The sequence below is a fragment of the Scyliorhinus torazame genome, chromosome 13 (assembly GCF_047496885.1).
Source record: "Scyliorhinus torazame isolate Kashiwa2021f chromosome 13, sScyTor2.1, whole genome shotgun sequence".
Lineage (NCBI taxonomy): Eukaryota > Metazoa > Chordata > Chondrichthyes > Carcharhiniformes > Scyliorhinidae > Scyliorhinus > Scyliorhinus torazame.
The window spans coordinates 125,132,055-125,153,405 of NC_092719.1; positions in this window are offsets into that span (position 1 = coordinate 125,132,055).

The following is a 21,351-nucleotide window of genomic DNA, read 5'->3' on the forward strand; positions in this document are numbered from 1 at the left end:
TGCTCAATGGTTGCGTTGTTGACACTTGGATTGCTGGGTGATGACGCCAACTGGAGATCATGTATGGTGAAGGGGAGTTAGTGTCAGTTTACTTCATGGGGTGTCAAGAATGCAGTGGTGTCACTCCGCTCAGTGTTGATTGGATGTTCTTATTGTATCCATGCTTTATTCTTTCAAGAGATGTGGCCTTGCTGGTAAGGCTGGAGATCATCTGTGTTGTTCCCTGAGGATGCAACATTGCCCTCTTGAATCATCTGGTGCGACTGCAACCACATTGCTTCTGGGAAGGAACTTCCAGGATCTTGACCCTGTCACAGTGAAGTACCAGTGACCTATTCTAAGTCAGGATGGTGTGTGGCTTGAAGGCAGCCTGGGACACAGTGCCTGCAGTCTTTGCTCTTCTCGTAGGTGGAGGTCATGGGATTGGAAGATGTTCTCAAAGAAAGCTTGATGAGTTGGGTGGATATTATCACTTGTTTATTATGCCCGGAACATCATGGCTATCAGGGATACTATTCTTGCTGGACCCTATACAGTTCGGCATGGTGGCACAATGGTTAGCACTGCTGCCTCACAGCACCAGGTGCCGGGGTTCAATTCCAACATTGGGTGACTGTCTGGAGTTTGTACCTTTACCCCAGGTTGGGTGGGTTTCCTCCGGGTTCTCCGGTTTCCTCTCACAGTCCAAAGATGTGCAGGTTAGATAGATTGGCCATGCTAAATTACCCCTTAGTGTCCAGGGATGTACGGGATAGGGTGGGGAAGTGGGCCTAGGTAGGGTGCTCTTTCAGAGGGTTGGTGCAGACGTGATGGGCGAAATGGCCTCCTTCACCACTGTAGGGATTCTATGGTTCTATGGACTGAGGGACTCACAAGATTCCCTTGTTTGTCTCTCCAGGGCCCTGGCATTAAAGACTGAAACCCCAACATGCATGTTTTCCTACTCATTGCTATGCTCCCCATCATCCTCGTCTGATGAGTGTTGTAGATCTTTTATCTCAGTGGCTGGCAAGGCCAAACCCTCCTGCTGTTGCGTAGCATGTATGGACCACAGTGATAATTGATACCCCCTGAGGTGCATACTGTGGTGTTCTGCTGGCGTGGTCCAGGCATCTGAACCTCATCTTTAGCAAGGCAATGGCCTGCTCAATCCTTTGCATCATGGAACCACCCTCGGCTGGGATTCGTGGGTTCCATGTATTCAATGGAGAGATCCTGTCACCCTGAATCCATCCCTGCTGCCACATGTGGGCCTTGAACAAGTCTGTTACCTGTGAATGCTGGAGAGTGTCGGAGTCATGAGAGTTCCCTGGGAGCTGAACACACAGCTGGAGATTTTGTATCTGGTCGTCGCAGGCCAGTTGGACATTGATGGAGTGGAACCCTTTTCAGTTGATTAGTGATGCAGGCTGGTCTCTGATCAGTCTGATTGCTGCAGGAGTGCAGTCGATATCCCCCATGGTGCCCCCGAAACCCATAGTTCTTGCACCCTGGATTTATCATTAATCACATTGTGATGAATGGTTACTGTGTTACTGCACCCTTATCATCATGTAAGGTGATGTCCCCTTTAAGATCGGGCTTGGAACCCTGGGTGACTCCGCCTCTGGCTCCGCCCACCAGGGAGTCATATCTAAGGGGCCGCCCTGTAGGTGGCACCCAGTAAGCACCCATCTCGGCATCAGGCTAGTTCTCAGCTTATTAAAGCCTTCTTTACCGTTCTACTCTCTTGCGTCGTTATTGAGGGTACTACAATTTAATAAGCTGAACTACATGAGGATAGACGCAGGTCTCAAGCCAGAGAAGCTCAACCCGGAAGCACAGACACCGGAGGCAAAAGAAATGTTTAAGTACTGGCTCCGCTGCTTCGAGGCCTACCTGGACTCCTCGGAGACTCCCATCCTAGGGCCACACAAGCTGCGCCTACTCTGACCCCGGGTGAGTCACAGAATCTCCGCCACAATCGGGAAGGCGACTGCTTGCGACGAGGCGATCGAGATCCTACGCAAGCGGTTCGTCAAACCCATAAACGAGGTACATGCCTGGCATCTGCTCTCTACCTGCCGGCAGCGTTCAGGGGAAATGTTAGACGAATTCATGGAAAACCTCACCACGCTTGCCAGGAACTGCAATCATCAGGATGTGACGGGGGAAGTCCATATGAAACTGCACATCCGAGACGCTTTCGTGTCCAGCATCCGTTCGACCTATATCCGGCAGCGACTCCTCCAGGACCTCCAGGACACGGTAACGCTCGCCACCTCACTGGAATGGCCTGCCACAATCTAGGCACGTACCCCGCGGACCCTGCAAGCCCCCCTCGGGCTTCCCCAGACTCGGCCACACTACGGGCCTGCGCCGCGCGGCGGTCCGCCCAGATCGGGGGCACACCGTGCTATTTCTATGGGCAGGGACAACACCCACGTCCACGCTGCCCAGCCCGTTCCGCCATCTGCAGCGACTGCGGGAAGGAAGGGCATTTCGCAAGGGTCTGCCTGGCCAGGCCCAAGGCCCAGCAACAAAAAGATCATCAAGCCCGAAAATCATGCTCACAGGCTCGCCGGCCTCGCAACGCGGCTGGGCACCGACTGGACACGCCCCCTTCTGACACGTCATCTGCCTCGTGCGGATCATGGGGGCGGCCATCTTGACAGCAGCCATCTTCTCGACCCGACACGTGCAACCGACGGCGGCGGCCATTTTGTGAATCCGAATCGGCTAAGGACTCGGACTACCCGCAACTGGGAGTGATCACCCTCGACCAAACGTGGCCAAAGCTCCTGCAGAATTCCATGATGCAGGTCCAGGTCAACGGGCACGACACTCCCTGCCTCTTCGACTCCGGGAGCACGGAGAGCTTTATCCACCCAGAAACGGTAAGGAGCTGCTCCTTGCGCACACATCCCGCGTCCCAAACCATAGCCCTCGCCGCCGGGTCCCACTCGGTCCAAACCAAGAGGTATTGTATTGCGGACCCCTCCATCCAGGGCGCTGAATACGCTCGTTTCAAACTTTATATCCTCCCTCACCTCTGCATCCCCCTGCTGCTCGGACTGGAATTCCAATGCAGCCACCGAAGCCTGACACTGAAGTTCGGCGGACCCTTTCCCCCCCTCACGGTATGCAGCCTTGCGACACTGAAAGTCGCACAGCCCTCTCTATTCGCGAACCTCACTCCCGACTGTAAGCCCGTCGCCACCAGGAGCCGGCGGTACAGTGCCCAAGACATGACTTTTATCAAGTCAGAGGTCCAGCGTTTACTGGGAGAGGGGGTCATCGAGGCTAGCAACAGCCCCTGGAGAGCACAAGTGGTGGTAGTCCGGTCCGGGGAAAAGAAACGGATGGTCGTGGACTGCAGCCAGACCATAAACAGCTTCACGCAGCTCGATGCGTACCCCCTTCCTCGCAGAGCATAAATGGTCAATCGGATCGCTCAATACCGGGTATTTTCCACTGTCGATCTCAAATCCGCCTACCAGCAGCTCCCTATCCGATCGAAAGACCGCCCCTATACTGCTTTCGAAGCAGCCGGCCGGCTCTTCCACTTCCTCAGCGTCCCCTTCGGCGTCACAAATGGGGTCTCCGTCTTCCAGAGGGCGATGGACCAAATGGTGGACCAGTACGGCTTGCGGACTACATACCCGTACTAGGACAATGTCACCATCTGCGGCCATGATCAGCAGGACCAGGACGCGAACGTTGAAAAGTTCCTCCCGAGCCCTCAACCTGACCAATAACAAGGAAAATGCGTTTTCCACACACCCCGACTAGCCATCCTCGGCTACGTCGTGGAAAACGGGGTCCTAGGTCCCAACCCGACCGCATGCGCCCCCTTAAGGAACTTCCCCTCCCCCACAGCCTCAAGGCCCACAAACGGTGCTTGGGGCTTTTTTCCTATTACACCAGTGGGTCCCCAAATATGCGGACAAAGCCCGCCCACTCCTAAAGACCACGGCTTTTCCCCTGATGGCTGAGGCCCGGTCGGCCTTCAGCTGTATCAAGGCCGACATCATCAAGGCCGCTATGCACGTGGTGGACAAAACCATCCCTTTCCAGGTAGAGAGCGATGTGTCAGACATCGCCCTGGCTGCTACCCTCAACCAGGCAGGCAGGCCAGTAGCTTTCTTCTCCCGGACCCTCACCGCCTCCGAGCTTCAGCACTCTACAGTCGAAAAGGAGGCACAAGCCATTGTGGAGGGCTTGCGGCACTGGAGGCACGACCTAGCTGGTAGGAGGTTCACCCTCGTTACCGACCAGTGGTCGGTAGCCGTCATGTTTGATAACGCACAATGGGGCAAAAGTCAAAATGATAAAACCTTGAGGTGGAGGATTGAACTCTCCACCTACATGTACGATAATCAGGCCACGAAACGAATATACTTGTGATTCCACTTCACCCCCGCCGGACTTTGCCTTTTTTTTAAACGGGGGGTGAATGTGATGAATGGTTACTGTGTTACTGTATCCTTATCATCATGTAAGGTGATGTCCCCTTTAAGACCGGGCTTGGAACCCTGGGGGACTCCGCCTCCGGCTCCGTTTACTAGGGAGTCGTATATAAGGTGCCTCTGTCGGCGGCACCCAGTAAGCACCTGTCTCGGCATCAGGCTAGTTCTCAGCTTATTAAAGCCTTCTTTACCATTCTACTCTCTTGCGTCGTTATTGAGGGTACTACACACATAAAAGTCTCAGGGACTTTTAAGAAAGGCATCGGTAACCTGCCTGGTGCACTGATATGTTGCTGCCGAAGGTATGCCATAAATGCCACCTGGAAGGTCCCCTGGAAAGATCCACTGGCGAAAGAAATTAATGCCACTGTCACCTTGAAACCAATAGCATTGGATTGCCTCCTGGTCCGTGGGTGTCACATGGCATTCTGTAAGGAAGCACACAGATCAGTGACTGCCTGAGGGGAGGTAGCAGTGTAGTGGCATTGTCACTGGAGTAGTAATCCAGAGACCCAGGGTACTGCTTTGGTGGACCCGGATTTGAATCCCGCTGGGGCAGATGGTGAAATTTGAATTCAGTTTTGAAAATCTGAAATTAATAGTCTAATGGTGACCATGCAACCACTGCCGATTGTTGTAGAAACCTGTCTAGTTCATTAATGTCTTTTAGGAGGATAAAATCTGCCATCCTTACATGATCTGGCCTACATGTAGCTCCAGACCACGGCAATATGGTTAACTCTTAATTGCCACTTAGTTCAAGGGCAATTAGAGGTGGCCAACAAATGCCGACCATGCCAGTGATGCTCGCATCCCGTGAAAGAATAACAAAAACCTCTCTAGATTGTCTCAGCCTTCTTGGATATTGTTTCTACCACACCTGCAGGTAGCTAATGTGCAGAGTACGCAATCCACTTCAGTACTTATCATCGCACTGGTCACTGTCTTCCTCCATCCTGAACAATTTAGGTATCTTCTGCCATCCTTTGTTGACCTTCTAGTTGTTGTTGTATGGGACCCCCTTTAGGTTCTTCCCTCCTCTGCTCAAGGCTCCAGGATACTCCATGTAAACAGTGAACAGTGAACATGGAACTCCGACTGCTTTCTTTTGACCACACCCTGGGTCTCCTCCCCTGACTTACTTTACTTTACTTGCCTCTCAATAATCCTTCCGTCACCCACAGGCTTCAATCCATCGCCATCTACCCTCCCTTGGTCACCCTCGGCCTTATGTTCATCACCCTTGACGCTCTCGTCTCCATCACCTTTGACCCGCCATCGATGACCATCAAGTCTCCCTCAGTCACCCTTGACCTTCCCTCTGTCAGCCAGCACCCTCGCTAAGCCATCCTCAACCTGAACAGCAAAGTTTCTCAGCCTCCTCACCATCTTCCATCAAACCTTCCCAGAAATAAAAGACAACCCATTCCAAATGCGGCTCAAGGGCTGGCTCTCCTGATCCATGCCAGCTTTAACTGGCCGCGAAAGTGGAGGCTTGTGTTTCCCTTGCACCTCTGACGTAACTGCAAAGGTACGTCTTGACCTTGAAGATTGGTGCTTTAATCAGTATTCATTTCATGCCACTGCATTTTGATCAGGTTCCCACCAGGTGCTATCGGCACTCCTGCCCTCGCCAAAGCTGTCACTGCAATAATGTGATGAGTTGTCCAAACTGGAAGTAAAAATTTGTCTTCCCGCCCTATTCAGCACCCCTACCTCTCTGTTCATGGAAGCTAAGCTCAGTAATCTACACTGTATTCTTCAATTTTAGGTAAAGCCTTGGCAATGTTATAAGATGAGATTTGTCGAGCCTAGACTGGAGTGATTGTTACGTGTGTGTGTGTGTCACGCCAAAAAAACTTTGACAGAAGGCTGAGTCGCATTTAGCGTATAAGAAAATAGTTCTTTTCAAGTTATCGAAGAAGAAAGAAAAACAAAATAAAATAAAATCATTTGCATACAGCCTCCACCACATGTTAATATTTTCAAATCCCCAAGCAATTTGTATACATAAACCGAGCTGAGGTTCTAGTGCAGTACTGAGACAGTGTTACACTGTCTGAGGTGCTGTCTTTATGTTGATACATTAATTGCAGTTCCATCCACCTTCATGGATGCAAGAGATCCTGCAGCATAATTCAAGAAAAGGTTGGGAGCACAGGAAACAGAATGGGTCACCTCCCCATAGTGCAGGCAGGATGGGTCTGGCACTGCCTCTTCATCCAAATTCCAATATGTTCTATGCACATGGAATATGGGTGAAGGGGCCAATCTATGGAAAAGATTGGGGAGTCCAGGGTGTGGGGTGAGGGAGTTGGGGATAGGTTTGGGAGCAGAGGCTGGGAGGAACAAAGGGGAGTATCGCCATGAGGGAGGATCGCCCCAGTGCGCACAGAGCATCTCCTGACCCACCCTCCCACCCCTGGAATCTGTGTCGGTGCTTGAAACAGAGTGCTAGTCACAAACTGCAGGGTACCTCTATATGCCAAGTAGCCTCTCTATATTATTGCCTTTGCTAACTATAATTTTCTCAATCACAATTATTGTGTCGTGGTGAGTTGCAGAAACACAACTCTCAATGTCCATGGCAATCTCACATTTCTGAAGACGTTGCTTTAGAGATCTTTTTAATCTTCCTTCTTTCCTTTTGGGAAATTTTCCCAAAAGAAATAATGAAACATAAAAATGAACCAAGCACATCATTGCGGTTTGCGACAAGTACACTCATATGTTTCACTGATCCCAGTGGCCTGTGGAAGCTCGGTCGAGAGTTGAAGGCAGACCATAGAAAGGTTAAGGTGCAGAAAGTGGCCATTCAGCCCATCATGTGTACGCCAGCCAAAAAAGAGGAGCAAGAAACTCGCTGCTCATTTTAATCCCACTTTTCAACACCTGGGGCGTCATTCTCCGACCCCCCGCCGGGGGCTGCCATGAATACCGCCCCCGCCGGTTGCCGAAGTCTCCGGTACCGGATATTTGGCGGGGGCGGGAATCGGGCCGCGCCGGTTGGCGGGCCCCCCCGCTGGATTCTCCGGCCCGGATGGGCCGAAGTCCCGCCAATAAATTGCCTGTCCCGCCGGCGTGGATTCAACCACCTTTTGAACGGCGGGACAATGCGGCGTGGGTGGGCTCCGGGGTCCTGGGGGGGGCGCGGGGCGATCTGGCCCCGGGAGGTGCCCCCATGGTGGCCTGGCCCGCGATCGGGGCCCACCGATCCGCGGGCAGGCCTGTGCCGTGGGGGCACTCTTTCCCTTCCGCCTCCGCCACGGTCTCCACTATGGCGGAGGCGGAAGAGACTCCCTCCACTGCGCATACGTGGGAAACTGTCAGCGGTCGCTGACGCTCCCGCGCATGCGCCGCCCCGATATGTCATTTCCGCGCCAGCTGGCGTGGCAACAAAAGCTGTTTCCGCCAGCTGGCGGGGCGGAAATCCCGCCGGCGTCGGCCTAGCCCCTCAATGTTGGGGCTCGTCCCCCAAAGATGCGGAGCATTCTGCACCTTTTTGGGTGGCGCGATGCCCGTCTGATTGGCGCCGTTTTGGGCGCCAGTCGGCGGACATCGTGCCGTTTGGGGAGAATTTCGCCCCTGGTCCGTAGCCTTGCAGTTTACAGCGCTTCAGATGAAAATCCAGGTATTTTTTGAATGAGTTGAGAGTTTGAGTCTCAACCATTAACTTGGGCAGTGAATTCCAGACACCCACCACCCTCTGACTGTAAATGTTTTCCTCATGTCCCCTCAAATCCATCTACCAATCACCTTAAATCTATGCCCCCTGGTAATTAAGCCCCCAGCTGGGGGAAACAAGTCTTTCCTCTCTACCCAATCTGAGCCCCTAATAATTTTGTGCACCTCAGTTAGGTCACCCCTCGACCTCCTCTGTCCGAATGAAAACAACCCCAGCCTAGCCAATCTCTCCTCATAGCTACAATTTTCAAACCCTGGTAACGTTCTTGTAAATATCCTCTGCACTCTCTCCAGAGCAGTTACGTCCTTCCTGTAATGTGGAAACCAGGAGCTGGACTCTCTGTTTCTGGGGCTATGTCCCCACGTTGTCGGAAAAAATGTGACTTTCATGCCAGGAAAACTGGCGTGAAATGGCCACATATTTTAATCCCTGCAGCGGGCTAGCAGGGACCCGGCATAAAACTAGCAACTTTTGCTGCAAATACGCTCATGCTCACAGCGGCGGCCTCCAACGGCCACACATGCTCCATGGTAGTCACAGACCACGCGCGATCAACCCTGGCTGCCCACCCAAACCTTGCCCGGCCGCGTATAAGGCTCACCCCCCCGCCCTCCAATCGGCCTTCCCCCGACCAGGGCGGCCGCAGACTGAGTCCGCAGTCACCACGCTAGTTTCCCGACTGGCAGGTCCATGAGTGGTCCACGCCGTCGGGACTTCGGCCGGTCGGGGTCAGAGAAGGGCGGAGCGGGCCTTCAGCAATGTCCCCAGGTGGGAGCTATGCAAAGTCTATGAGAGTACGTCGCTTTTCGGGGCCTGCAAAATTGTGGAACCGACACCGGTCCCGATTCCATGCAGGGAAATGGATTCTCCGCCTCGGCGCCAGCCGCGATTTCAGCATCAGGGTGCTGAGAATCCAGCCCCAGAACTGTAAACAAAAGTCAAGCTGTGGCATTCCATATGCTTTCCTCACCACCTTATCCACCTGTCCTGCCACCTTCAAAGACATGTGGAAATACACTCCATGGTCTCTCATTTCCTCAACGTCTCTCAATATCTTCCTGTGTATTAAATATTGCCTTGGTTTGTTTTCCCTCCCCAAATTCATTACCCCATACTTTTTGGGATTGAATTTCATTTGCCACTCCTCTGCCCACTGAAACCTCCCATTGATGTCATTCTGGAGCCGAAAGCTATCAGCTTCACTATCAATTGCACGTACAATTTTTGTGTCACCTGCAAATTTCTCAATCATGCCTCCCACACCCCTTGTGCAACACCACTGAAAACTTTCTCCGTTCACAAAGACTTCCGTCAACTATTAGCCTTTGTTTGCTAATTTTGGATCCAACCTGCCACCTTCCTCTATATTCCATGAGACCTCACTTTGCAGACCAGTCTGCCACATGGGACCTTGTCAAATGCCTTACTGGAATCTATGTAGACAACATCCACTACACTACCCTCACCAAACCTCTTTGTTACTTCCTCAAAAAATTCTATTAATTTAAGATATGATCTTCCCCTAAAAGAACATGCTAAATATCCTTGATTAATCCTTGCCTTTCTAAGTGATAGCTTACCTGTTTCGCAGAATTGTTTCCAATAATTTGCCCACCAACCAATCTGTTCTGGCTTATCCCTCGCAACTTTCAATCCTCTGGTACCTCACCTGTATCTAGTGATGATTGGAAATTGATTCTCAGAGCATCTGCTGTTTCCTCCCTGGCTTCCTTCAACTGCCTGGGATACAGTCCATCTTGTTGTGGTGATGCATCCACTTTTCCATCTTCAGGGATGTCAGTCCCTCCAGTATTCCTTCTCTCATGATGCTTATTGTAAATAATATTTCACACTCCTTCTCTTTAACTAGAATGTCTGCATTATCCCTCTCCTTAGTCAAAACAGAGACAAAGAACTAATTAAGAAACCTGCCCACATCAACCCACATGTTTACATGTACATCTCTGATAGGCTCTATCTTTTCCTGAATTATTCTCTTGTTCTTAATGTATTGTAAAACATCTTCGGATTTTCTTTGATTTTACTTGTCAATTTTGTTTTGTACCCTCACTGTGCTTTCTTAATTTCCATTTTTACTTCACCGCTGCACTTTCAGTACTTCTCTAGTCTTCCTACAGTCTTCTGTGACTGTCAGCAGCTTTATTTTTCTGCTCTATCCTGGCATGTATGCATCTGGATAGCCGGAGGGCTCTAGATTTGACAATACCAGACATTTTTCTTTGTGGGGACAGGTCTGCACTGTGCTGTAGAATTTCACCTTTGAATGTCTCCCACCGCATTGACACAGTTTTTCCTTCTCGTAGCCATCTCATCTCTCAGCTTTGTAACATTTGTCTTCCCCCAATTTAGAATTATTCCCCACCCTGCTCTATTTTGTCCTTTTCCATAATTATGCTAAATCACACTATGTTAGAATGGTCCCCCATTGCTACTTCATCCATTTGCCAAGCTTCACTCTTGAAGACTGAATCTAGAATTGTGCTTCCTTTCCTTGTGTTTGTTATGTGCTTGCTAAAAAGATTATCTTAAATGCAGTTGAAGAATTTTGCGCTTTCTGGTCCCTTTACACTGTTCTTATTCCAGTTGATATTGGATAGTTAAGTCCCCAACGGTTATTGCCCTATTGTTTTGGCACCCAGAATCTGTCTACATATTTGCTTTTCTAACTCCCTTCCATTGTTTAAGGGTCTCCAGGACACTCCTAGCAGTGTGGTTACCCCTTTTTATTTCTGAGCACAACCCATACATTTAGTATATTGCCCCTCCTGTAATTGATTCTTTAACAAGTGCAGGGGCATCTGACCTTGCGAAAGAGATCTTTATCTCATCCCACTCCCCCCACCCTATCCTCATAATCTTATGCATCAATCATGGCCAGTCCACCTAACCTGCACATCGTTGGACTGTAGGAGGAAACTGGAGCACCCGGAGGAAACCCACGCACATACGGGGAGAAAATGCAAACTCCACACAGTCACCCAAGGCGGAATCAAACCCACAACCTTGGTGCTGTGAGGTAGCAATGCTAACCACTGTGCTATTAGTCTATATGGCACTATAGAGGCAACTAAGCGATCCCAAGATCAACAGATAGGATCAAAACTCTGCAGTCCTGTCATATTCAGTTTTAAATGGTGCTAGATATTTAAACAAAAAACTGGAATTTGAGATTTCGCGAACTTGGCCATCTTCAAAGATGGGAAATCCAAACACATCAGTGAGGAGGCTGGAGCATTGCAACCAGACTCAATCATTTGTCCTCGGGTGGTATATTGAGGAAGGTGAGCAGGACGTTGGCGCGCAACAAGCAACCACTGACTCTCCAACTTCCACTGCCATTTGATGCTCACTTCAGTATTGATTAGCAGTGGGCAGGATTTCCGTCTGTCCTTGGAAGGAAGTCCTGTCCTTGAGTGCTGTTGTCCAATCAGGTTGCCAATCAGATTGGCCAACAGCTCTCCAATCTGGTTAGGCACAGCACTGCAGTGGGCCGAAGCAGTATGCACTGCTCTGCTTTGAACTAAGTCTCGGGATCATTGGAAGGGTAAGTTTCAGATATCCCAGGGCGGGAGGGTAGGGGCCAGCCTGAGGGGTCTGGAGGGAAGGGGGAGATTGTGGCATCAGGAGGTAGGACAGGTGGGCACAGGTGTACCAGAGCTTCAACGCTCCAGGGAGGAGGCTGCCCCAAAATGGGGAGAGTTAGGAAGGGGGGGTTTGGGAAAGGGTTAGTAGATAGTTACATTTTCTGTCTGTTTAATTATAATATTGTGCAGAATAAAAGGTTATTTGTGTTTTAACATGACAAACCTGGTGGCTAGTTTATTGGGATAAACTAAGGACCTTGAATACTTTAAATAAAATCTAATGTCACTTGTGTTGCATTGCATATGTGTGGTATGCACCAGATAGTGCCCCAGGAGTCTCTTCACTGCAATGCCCAACTGAGGTGAGTGTCTCTGGGATGGTGGAGGGTGTTGGAGACTGCTGTGATGGAAAGTCAGTGTCAGTCCTGGACTGGTGCTCCATGGTGTCTCGGGCAGGGGTTTGGGGGCTCACACCACTATCCATTGGCGATTCCTTGCTGGATTCTGTTTGTGGTTGGGGTCGGGGATGAGGGACACCTGCGCCCAGGCCCGGTGTACGGTGGTGGGTGTCAGCCTCCTTTCCACCCCAGGGAGCAGGGTGACCTGCCTCTCCTCCTCGGCGTCCAGCAGGGTCTCCGGCTCTGCGTCTGCAAACTGGGGTGCCGCTCTTTGTGCTGCCACCCTGTTGGTTGGGATTAGTGTGTGTGGGTAGTGGAGCGCTGATATCCGGCTGCAGCTTGTCAGCCTCTCGAGTGGCAAACCCGACCCCGGTGAACTGGACACCATTTTTCATTGGAATAACTGAAGTTCCATGTGGGTGCCAGTGCTAGCCCATGAACAGGTCATGAATTGCTCCGGGACCGGCGGCAATTCAGTTGTCAGAGAAACCCATAAATTCAGTCGCGGCGTCAACACTTCTGAAACGGAGAATCCTGCCCCCGGTCTGGATTTCGGAATGCAAACCGTTAAGGGAAAGCATAGTTCTGTGAAAAGATTTTAAAGTGTGTTCTTGGGAGTGGAGTTTGGAAACTCTCACAGGACAATAATCTGGGGGATCCTGAGGAGCAAACCACAGATAAAAACCTGGGTTCAAATCTGAGTGTGTATTTGACCACAATCATCTTGTGTGCTTAAAACAGTCTTTTTGTTTTACTGAGACCATTGTAGCTTAAGATGTACTTTGAAATTCAGGGTAATCTTTAGATTTATTGTATTTGTCAAGCTGGAGAAGGGGGAGTAAATCGATAAAATCCAAATTGCATCCTAATCCAATTTTTACATGTTTAATAAATGTTTTTTTTCTTGTTACTAAAATCAATTAGCAATCCTGACTCTGTTCCTCCACATTTTATTGAAAAAAAAGTCAAAATTGCGGGTCGGGAATCTCCGTCGGCCGACACTGAAATCGGGAAACGCGATTGGGCAGAGAATCGATTCCGGTGCCAAAACCGGTGGCACCGTGTACCCATTTGACCTGGTTGAGCACGGGGTACACACCATGCTAACATGTCAGCCTTTCACCCCCTGCAGACAATGGATATTGGAATACAAACAGCAATGGTGGCCTTCCTCCAAGTCGCCGCAGCTCTGGTGGATGCCCTGCGGCTGTACAAGCTGGAGTTGCTCGAGGAGGAGGAAGTTGCAGCAGCTGAACATGAGGCAGTCACTCAGGATGAAGAGACGGCTGAGAAGGAGGTGCAAGGGAGGCACTGCATGAGGCCTCGTGTGTACCAGCACTGCCTGTCCTTCGTGGACCTGCCGGAACGGGCATACCGTCGAAGAGTCCGGCTGAGCAGGGAGACAGTGCAACATATCTGCCAGATGGTGGTGTGGTGAATTAACTACTGTTAATTCACCAGTGCACTGTGATATCATGTTACTGCTGTATCGTGTTACGTTATGTGTTTAACCCTGTGGGCTCCACCTATGGGCCATTATACGGCTTCACCCAAAGGAGGATATGTCGGGGCATGTACGGGCTCGCCTATGGCTCCACCCCTGACAGGAAGTATAAAGGCAGCTGACCTGCGGGGCCGCATTCATTGTTGTACCGGCCACAGGCAGGCTCAGTTGTAAGCTGATTAAAACCACGGTTTACTTCCCAACGTGTCTCTCAGTGAATTCATGGTCGCATCAATTTAATCAGCTTAAAATACTACTATGGAATCAGACCTCAAACCTGATAGACTGGAACTCAATCCACAGGCCGCGGAGGCGAGAGAAATTTTTTTCGTACTGGCTTCGATGCTTCAAGGCCTATCTCGCCGCATCGTCTACGCCATCCATCACGGACGAACAGAAACTGAGTCTTCTCCACGCACGGGTGAGCCATCATATTTCTGTCCAGCTCGACGGCGCCGCGTCCTATACAGAGGCCCTCGCACTACTCGAACGCATATATGTACGGCCCGTGAATGATGTCTACGCGCGACACATCTTCACCACTCGCCGCCAGCGCCCCGGGGAGTCACTAGATGACTGTCTACGTGACTCAAAGCCCTCACGCGCAACTGTAACTACCAGGCCGTTACGGCCCCTCAGCATATGGAGCTCACTATCCGAGACGTTTACATGGCGGGGGTCCGATCGAACTATGTAAGACAGCCCCTGCTCGAAGAAGGGGCCCAGGACCTGGAGGACACGGTAACACTAGCTACCTCTCTGGAGGTTGCGTTTCAGAGCCTTACTGCCTTCCCCGCCGACCACGCGACCCCCTCGTGGGCCCCCGACCAGAGACTGCCCCAGGCTTGTGCCCCGCGGCCGCCCGCCCATCATGGGCGGCTGCCCTGCTATTTTTGCGACACGTCCCAACACCCCCGACAGCACTGCCCGGCCCGCAACGTGAAATGTAGTAACTGTGGGCGAAAAGGACACTTCGCCAAGGTCTGCCTGGCCAGGTCTAAAAACTCGAACTCACAGACCCGATCCACAGACCCCGCAAAGTGGCAGCGTGTCTGACGACTCCGCCTCCGCACAACACGTGCGACTCATGGGGGCCGCCATCTTAGCCGTCCTCCCCCATGCGGCTGGCCTCGTGCGAGCCATGGGGGCCGCCATCTTGGCCGCCATCTGCTACACCGCCCGAGATGTACGAACGACATGGACAGCAGCCATCGCGGGGCCACCCCAGCACCTCCGATCACGCCGCTGGCTACCCCCAGCTCAGCGCAGTCACCCTGGACCAGTCGCCAACGAAGCACCTCCGGAGCTCCATGATGGCCGTCCGGGTTAACGGGTACGAGACACCTTGCCTTTTCGACTCCGGGAGCACAGAGAGCTTCATTCACCCGGACATGGTAAGATGTTGTTCGCTCCCAATATTCCCGACGCGACAAACTATCTCCCTCGCCTCTGGGTCGCACTCGGTGCAAATCCAAGGGTGCACTACTGCAACCCTAGCGATCCAGGGTGCTGAGTACGCTAATTTTAGACTATATGTGCTCCCAGACCTCTGCACTCTTAAATTCGGGGGGCCCCTGCCCCCGCTAACCATATGCAGCCTCGCGACCCTAAAAATCGACCCTCCCCCCTACAGGATGTTCATTAGGTCCGAGGTCCAGCGTCTCTTGCGGGAAGGGGTCATAGAAGCCAGCAATAGCCCCTGTAGAGCTCAGGTGGTGGTCGTCAAGACCGGGGAAAAGTTCCGGATGGTGGTTGATTACAGCCAGACCATTAACCGGTTTACGCAACTCGATGCGTACTCCCTTCCCCGGATTGCAGAAAATGGTGAATCAGATCGCGCACTACCGCGTGTTCTCTATGGTAGATCTGAAGTCTGCATATCACCAGCTCCCAATCCGCCCGGAGGACCGCCACTACACGGTGTTTGAGGCAGATGGCCGCCTTTTCCATTTCCTCCGGGTCCCCTTTGGCCTCACAAACGGGGTTTCGGTGTTCCAACGAGCAATGGACCGAATAGTGGACCAGTACGGGCTGCGGGCCACGTTTCCGTACTTGGACAATGTAACCATCTGCGGCCATGATCAGCAGGACCACGACGCCAACCTCCACCGATTTCTCCAAACCGCCCAAAAACTCAACCTCACCTACAACAAGGAGAAATGCGTTTTCCGCACAACCAGGCGAGCCAACCTCGGCTACGTCGTGGAAAACTGGGTCCTAGGGCCCGACCCTGACCGTATGCGCTCCCTCCTCTAATTCCCTCTCCCTCACTGTCCCAAGGCCCTGAAGAGGTGCCTTGGACTTTTCTCCTAATACGCCCAGTCGGTCCCCCAGTATGCGGACAAAGGCTCGCCAGGCCTTCAAATGCATCAAGGCGGACATCGCCAAAGCTGCAATGCGCGCGGTGGATGAGTCCGCCCCCTTCCAGGTGGAGAGCGATGCCTCAGAGGTCGCTCTCGCCGCCACTCTCAACCAAGCAGGCAGACCGGTAGCGTTCTTTTCCCGCACTCTCACCACCTCTGAAATTCGACACTCCTTGGTCGAAAAAGAAGCCCAAGCCATTGTGGAAGCCGTACGGCACTGGAGGCACTACCTCGCTGGTAGGAGGTTTACCCTCATCACCGACCAACGATCGGTTGCCTTTATGTTTGACAATACGCAGCGGGGCAAGATCAAGAATGATAAGATCTTGAGGTGGAGGATCGAACTCTCCACCTATAACTACGATATAGTATATCGTCCTGGGAAGCTCAACAAGCCCTAAGATGCCCTGTCCCGTGGCACGTGCGCCAGCACGCAAGATGACCGATTACGTGCTATCCACGAAGACCTCTGCCACCCGGGGGTCACCCGGCTCGCCCACTACATTAAGGCCCGCAACCTGCCCTACTCCATCGAGGAGGTCAAAGCTGTAACCAGGGACTGCCAAATCTGTGCGGAGTGTAAACCGCACTTCTATCGACCAGATAAGGCCCACTTGGTAACGGCGTCCCGGCCCTTTGAACGCATTGGTATCGATTTCAAAGGGCCCCTCCCCTCCAATAATCGCAACACGTACTTCCTGAACATCATAGACGAGTTCTCCCGTTTTCCATTCGCCATTCCCTGCCCCGATATGACCACTCCCACAGTCATCAAATCCCTGCATAGTGTCTTCACCCTGTTCGGTTTCCCCAGCTATGTCCACAGCGACAGGGGCTCATCGTTCATGAGCAACGAACTGCGTCAGTACCTGCTCAGTAAGGGCATCGCCTCGAGCAGGACTACCAGCTATAACCCCAGGGGAAACGGGCAGGTGGAGAGGGAGAACGCGACGGTCTGGAAGACCGTCCTACTGACCCTACGGTCCAGGAATCTCCCAGTTTCTCACTGGTAGGAGGTCCTCCCCGATGCGCTCCACTCTATTAGGTCCCTCCTTTGCACGGCCACAAACCAGACCCCTCATGACCGCTTGTTTGTTTTCCCTAGGGGAGCTACCTCAGGGGCCTCTCTTCCGCCTTGGCTGATGACACCGGGTCCAGTCCTTCTCCGAAAACATGTACGGAGCCATGAGACCGACCCCCTGGTAGAGAGGGTCCAGCTCCTGCACTCCAACCCACACTATGCGTATATCAGACACCCCGATGGCCGGCAGGATACCGTCTCCCTCCGGGACCTGGCGCCCGCAGGCTCCGACACCACGACCACTACTGCATCCCCCACAGTAGGTCCCGTCCAACCTCCCATGTTCAGCACCCCTCCCCCTATCCAACCTCCCATGTTCAGCGCCCCTACCCCAATATGGTTCTCGCGCTCCCTCCCACCCGCCGCACCGGTCCACAGGAATAAAGCTCCGGAAGAGCTGCTCCAGGAGTCCACGCCCATGCCTGCTCCGGGCCCAGCTCCACAGCCACCTGAAAAGGCTGCAACACCAGTGCTTCGGCGGTCGCAACGATCTGGGCACCAGACCGACTTAATCTGCAAACCCGTCACCCCCGCCGGGCTTCATTTTTTAAACAGGGGGTGAATGTGGTGAATGGAACTACTGTTAATTCACAAGTGCACTGTGATATCATGTTACTGCTGTATCGTGTTACGTTATGTGTTTAACCCTGTGGGCTCCACCTCTGGGCCATTGTACTGCTTCACCACAGGGGGATATGTCGGGGCATGTACAGGCTCGCCCATGGCTCCACCCCTTACAGGAAGTATAAAGGCAGCTGACCTGCGGGGCCGCATTCATTGTTGTACCGGTCACAGGGAGGCTCAGTTGTAAGCTGATTAAAACCACGGTTTACTTCTCATTGTGTCTCTCAGTGAATTGATGGTCTCATCAGGTGGCGCACCTGGCACTGCAGTGGAATGGGGGAGGACACCCGCTTCCAGTGGCCGTCAAGATGACAGCCACCCTGAACCTTTATAATAATAACATAATAATGTATACTGTCACAAGTAGGCTTACATTAACACCGCAATGAAGTTACTGTGAAAATCCCCTAGTCACCACATTCCGGCACCTATTCGGGTCCACAGAGGGTAAATTCAGAATATCCAATTCATCAAACAGCCTTTTGGGACTTGTGGCAGGAAACCGGAGCACCTGGGGGAAACTCCACACAGACACGGGGAGAACGTGCAGACTCGGCGCAGACAGTGATCCAAGCCGGGAATCGAACCTGGGACCCTAGAGATGTGAAGCAACAGTGCTACCCACTGTGCTACTTCATGGTCCTTCTTGGCGCCAAGTGGGGACCTGTCCGAGATCTCACAGGGCTCGGTGCATAGGTGCATCCGTGCCATCATAGAGGCCCTATATGCCCAGGCGGATTAATACATCCATTTCAGTGTGGACCGAGCCCACCAGGCTACCTGTGGTAGCAGGATTCGCCGCCATCTCCGACATACTCCGGGTCCAGGGGAGTGATGGACGGGATTAATATCTCCCTATGAGCACCTGCAGATGACAGGTTGCTCTACACATACCGAAAGGGGTTCCATTCAATGAATGTGCAGCTACATGGGGTCCAGGCAGGCACGGGAAGCCGCACAAGGTGTGCGCCAGGGCCAATGCGATGGACACTTTGATCGCCTCCAGGTTTACCGCCTAGGGGGGAAACTGGCCAAGGGCATGGACACCGCATCCCACTCCCACACCCTGCGCCCAGGCACGACGAACAGTGGTGGCTGACAGCCTTCTTTCTGGGCCGTGGTACAGGGTGGTCCATCTCTCCTCCACCGCGTCCAGGAGGGTTTCCAGCTCAGCGTCAATGAATCTTGGTGCTGCTTTCCTCACTGCCATCTTGTTGGCTGGAATGGTGTGTGTGGGGAGAGAAGTGTGTATACGGCTGCAGCTTGTCAGCCTCCTGAGTGTCAATCGCGAATATGGTGAATCCGGCACCTTTTCTCATTGAAATCGATTGTATCCCATGTGGCGCAGATGCTAGCCCCTCAACAGTCACTGAACCGGTCCAGGTGTGGCACCAGTTTTGCTGTCGTGGAACTCCACAGATCCTGCCCCGGTGTCAACACTTAGTCGCGGAAATGAAAATTCACGCCCGTGGTATTTGGGGCCAGGGTTCCATTTTAGGATCTTCCCGCTCAGTTATAACTTGAATTGAGATTGGAACACATCTGAGTTTGGGTGGGTGAAATCCTATCCTTTCAATTTTATGCTCCCTTCCGCCACTCCGCATCCCTGCTTCAGAACCCACCTTGAGGGGAACGTAAGATTCTGCCCTGGAATTTATTCAAAGTGTAAATTATAAGTTCACCCTAAGCCTGCTGACAATGTGCTGCTTTTTAAACTGATAGACAGAGTGATTATCTGCAAGGGTTATTTTGAGGTGCGATGTCAGTGTGTCTCGCTCAACTGCACAGACTCCAGGACAATCAATTATTCATGGTTAAACAAAGTCGGGAAATCTGTACTCAACATAGAACTTTAACTCAAGCCATTGGAAGTACAATTCTCTTTTCTGATGGGAATTAAAAAGTTGAAGACGCAGCTTGAGAGTAACAGGAAAAAATAACAATAGCAACCGTCAATGCTTCAACGTAGCGGCTGTCACAACATTTGGGAAAAGTGTCAGTCAATATAGATCAGCCATTAGCACTAATGGAAATAAATTATTGGAACATCTTTTAACAGTTTTGAAAGATGGGAACACATAAATGCTGTTGACATCCAGACTTAGAATGACAGATAATTAGTGAGCATATATTTCTGCTCCGGCCCATATTTCTTGCAGCACAAGGAGTGGGCAACAGCAGATAATATAGTCAAAATATTGTCAAGTCTACTAATATTTGCATAACTGCTGGTCTTGGATAGCGAGATATAAAATACATTCTGCTGAGCTCCCACATCTCACGAGCAAAAGGAATTTGTTCAGCCCACGTCTGAGCTAATTAGTCTTCTCTTGCAGATGAGATTCTCCAGCGAGCAGCTAAGTTTGGCAGAGCCATGTTTCAATAGAGATTGGATTCAATGCTCCTCTAGCTGAGGAGGATTAGCATAGCTCCTTGGGGTAGACTGAGTCAGTGCAGAGAGGCTATTCGCCCCATTGTGCCCGCTCTAGCTCTTTGAAAGAGCTGTCTTATTTAGTTCAACGCTCAGCTTTTGCTCCATTATTTTGCAAATGCATCTGCTTCAAGGACATGTCCAATTGCTTTTTGCAATTTCCCACCACCCTTTCAGATAAGTGTGTTCCCAAACTTAACCATCAGTGAAAAGTTCCTCTTCATTTCCCGTCTGATTCATTTATCAAAAATTTAAAATCTGTGACATCAGGGGCGTCATTCTCCGACACCCCGCCGGGTCGGAGAATGGCCGTTGGCCGCCGTGAATCCTGTCCCCGCCCCCGCCGAAGTCTCCGGTACCGGAGATTGGGCGGGGGAGGGAATCGGGCCGCGCCGGTTGGCGGGATCCCCCGGTCAATTCTCCGGCCCGGATGGGCCGAAGTCCCGCCCAGAAATTGCCTGTCCCACCGGCGTAAATCAAAGCTGGTATTTACCGGTGGGACCAGGCGGCGTGGGCGGACTCCGGGGTCCTGGGGGGGGCACGGGACGATCTGACCCCGAGGGGTGCCCCCACGGTGGCCTGGCCCACTATCGGGGCCCACCGATACGCGGGCGGGCCTGTGCTGTGGGGGCACTCTTTCCCTTCCGCCTCCGCCACGGCCTCCACCATGGCGGAGGCGGAAGAGACTCTCCCCACTGCGCATGCCCTGGAAACTGTCGGCGGCCGCTGACGCTCCCGCGCATGCGCCGCATTTCCGCGCCAGCTGGCGGGGCAACAAACGCCATTTCCGCCAGCTGGCGGGGCAACAAACGCCATTTCCGCCAGCTGGCGGGGCAGAAATCCCTCCGGCGCCGGCCTAGCCCCTCAATGTTGGGGCTCAGCCCCCAAATATGCGGAGCATTCCGCACCTTTGGGCCGGCGCGATGCCCGTCTGATTGGCGCCGTTTTTGGCGCCAGTCGGCGGACATCGCGCCGTTGGGGGAGAATTTCGCCCCAGGTCACTAAGACATGTGCCAGGGTAAACAGTTTCTCTCCACCTGTTCTATCAAAATCCCTCATAATGTGACCAGCTACTCATAAAACAAGATGCCGGGAAGCACTTAAATGTAAAAGAGCAATGAAATGAAATGAAAATCGCTTATTGTCACAAGTAGGCTTCAATGAAGTTACTGTGAAAAGCCCCTAGTCGCCACATTCCGGCACCTGTTCGGG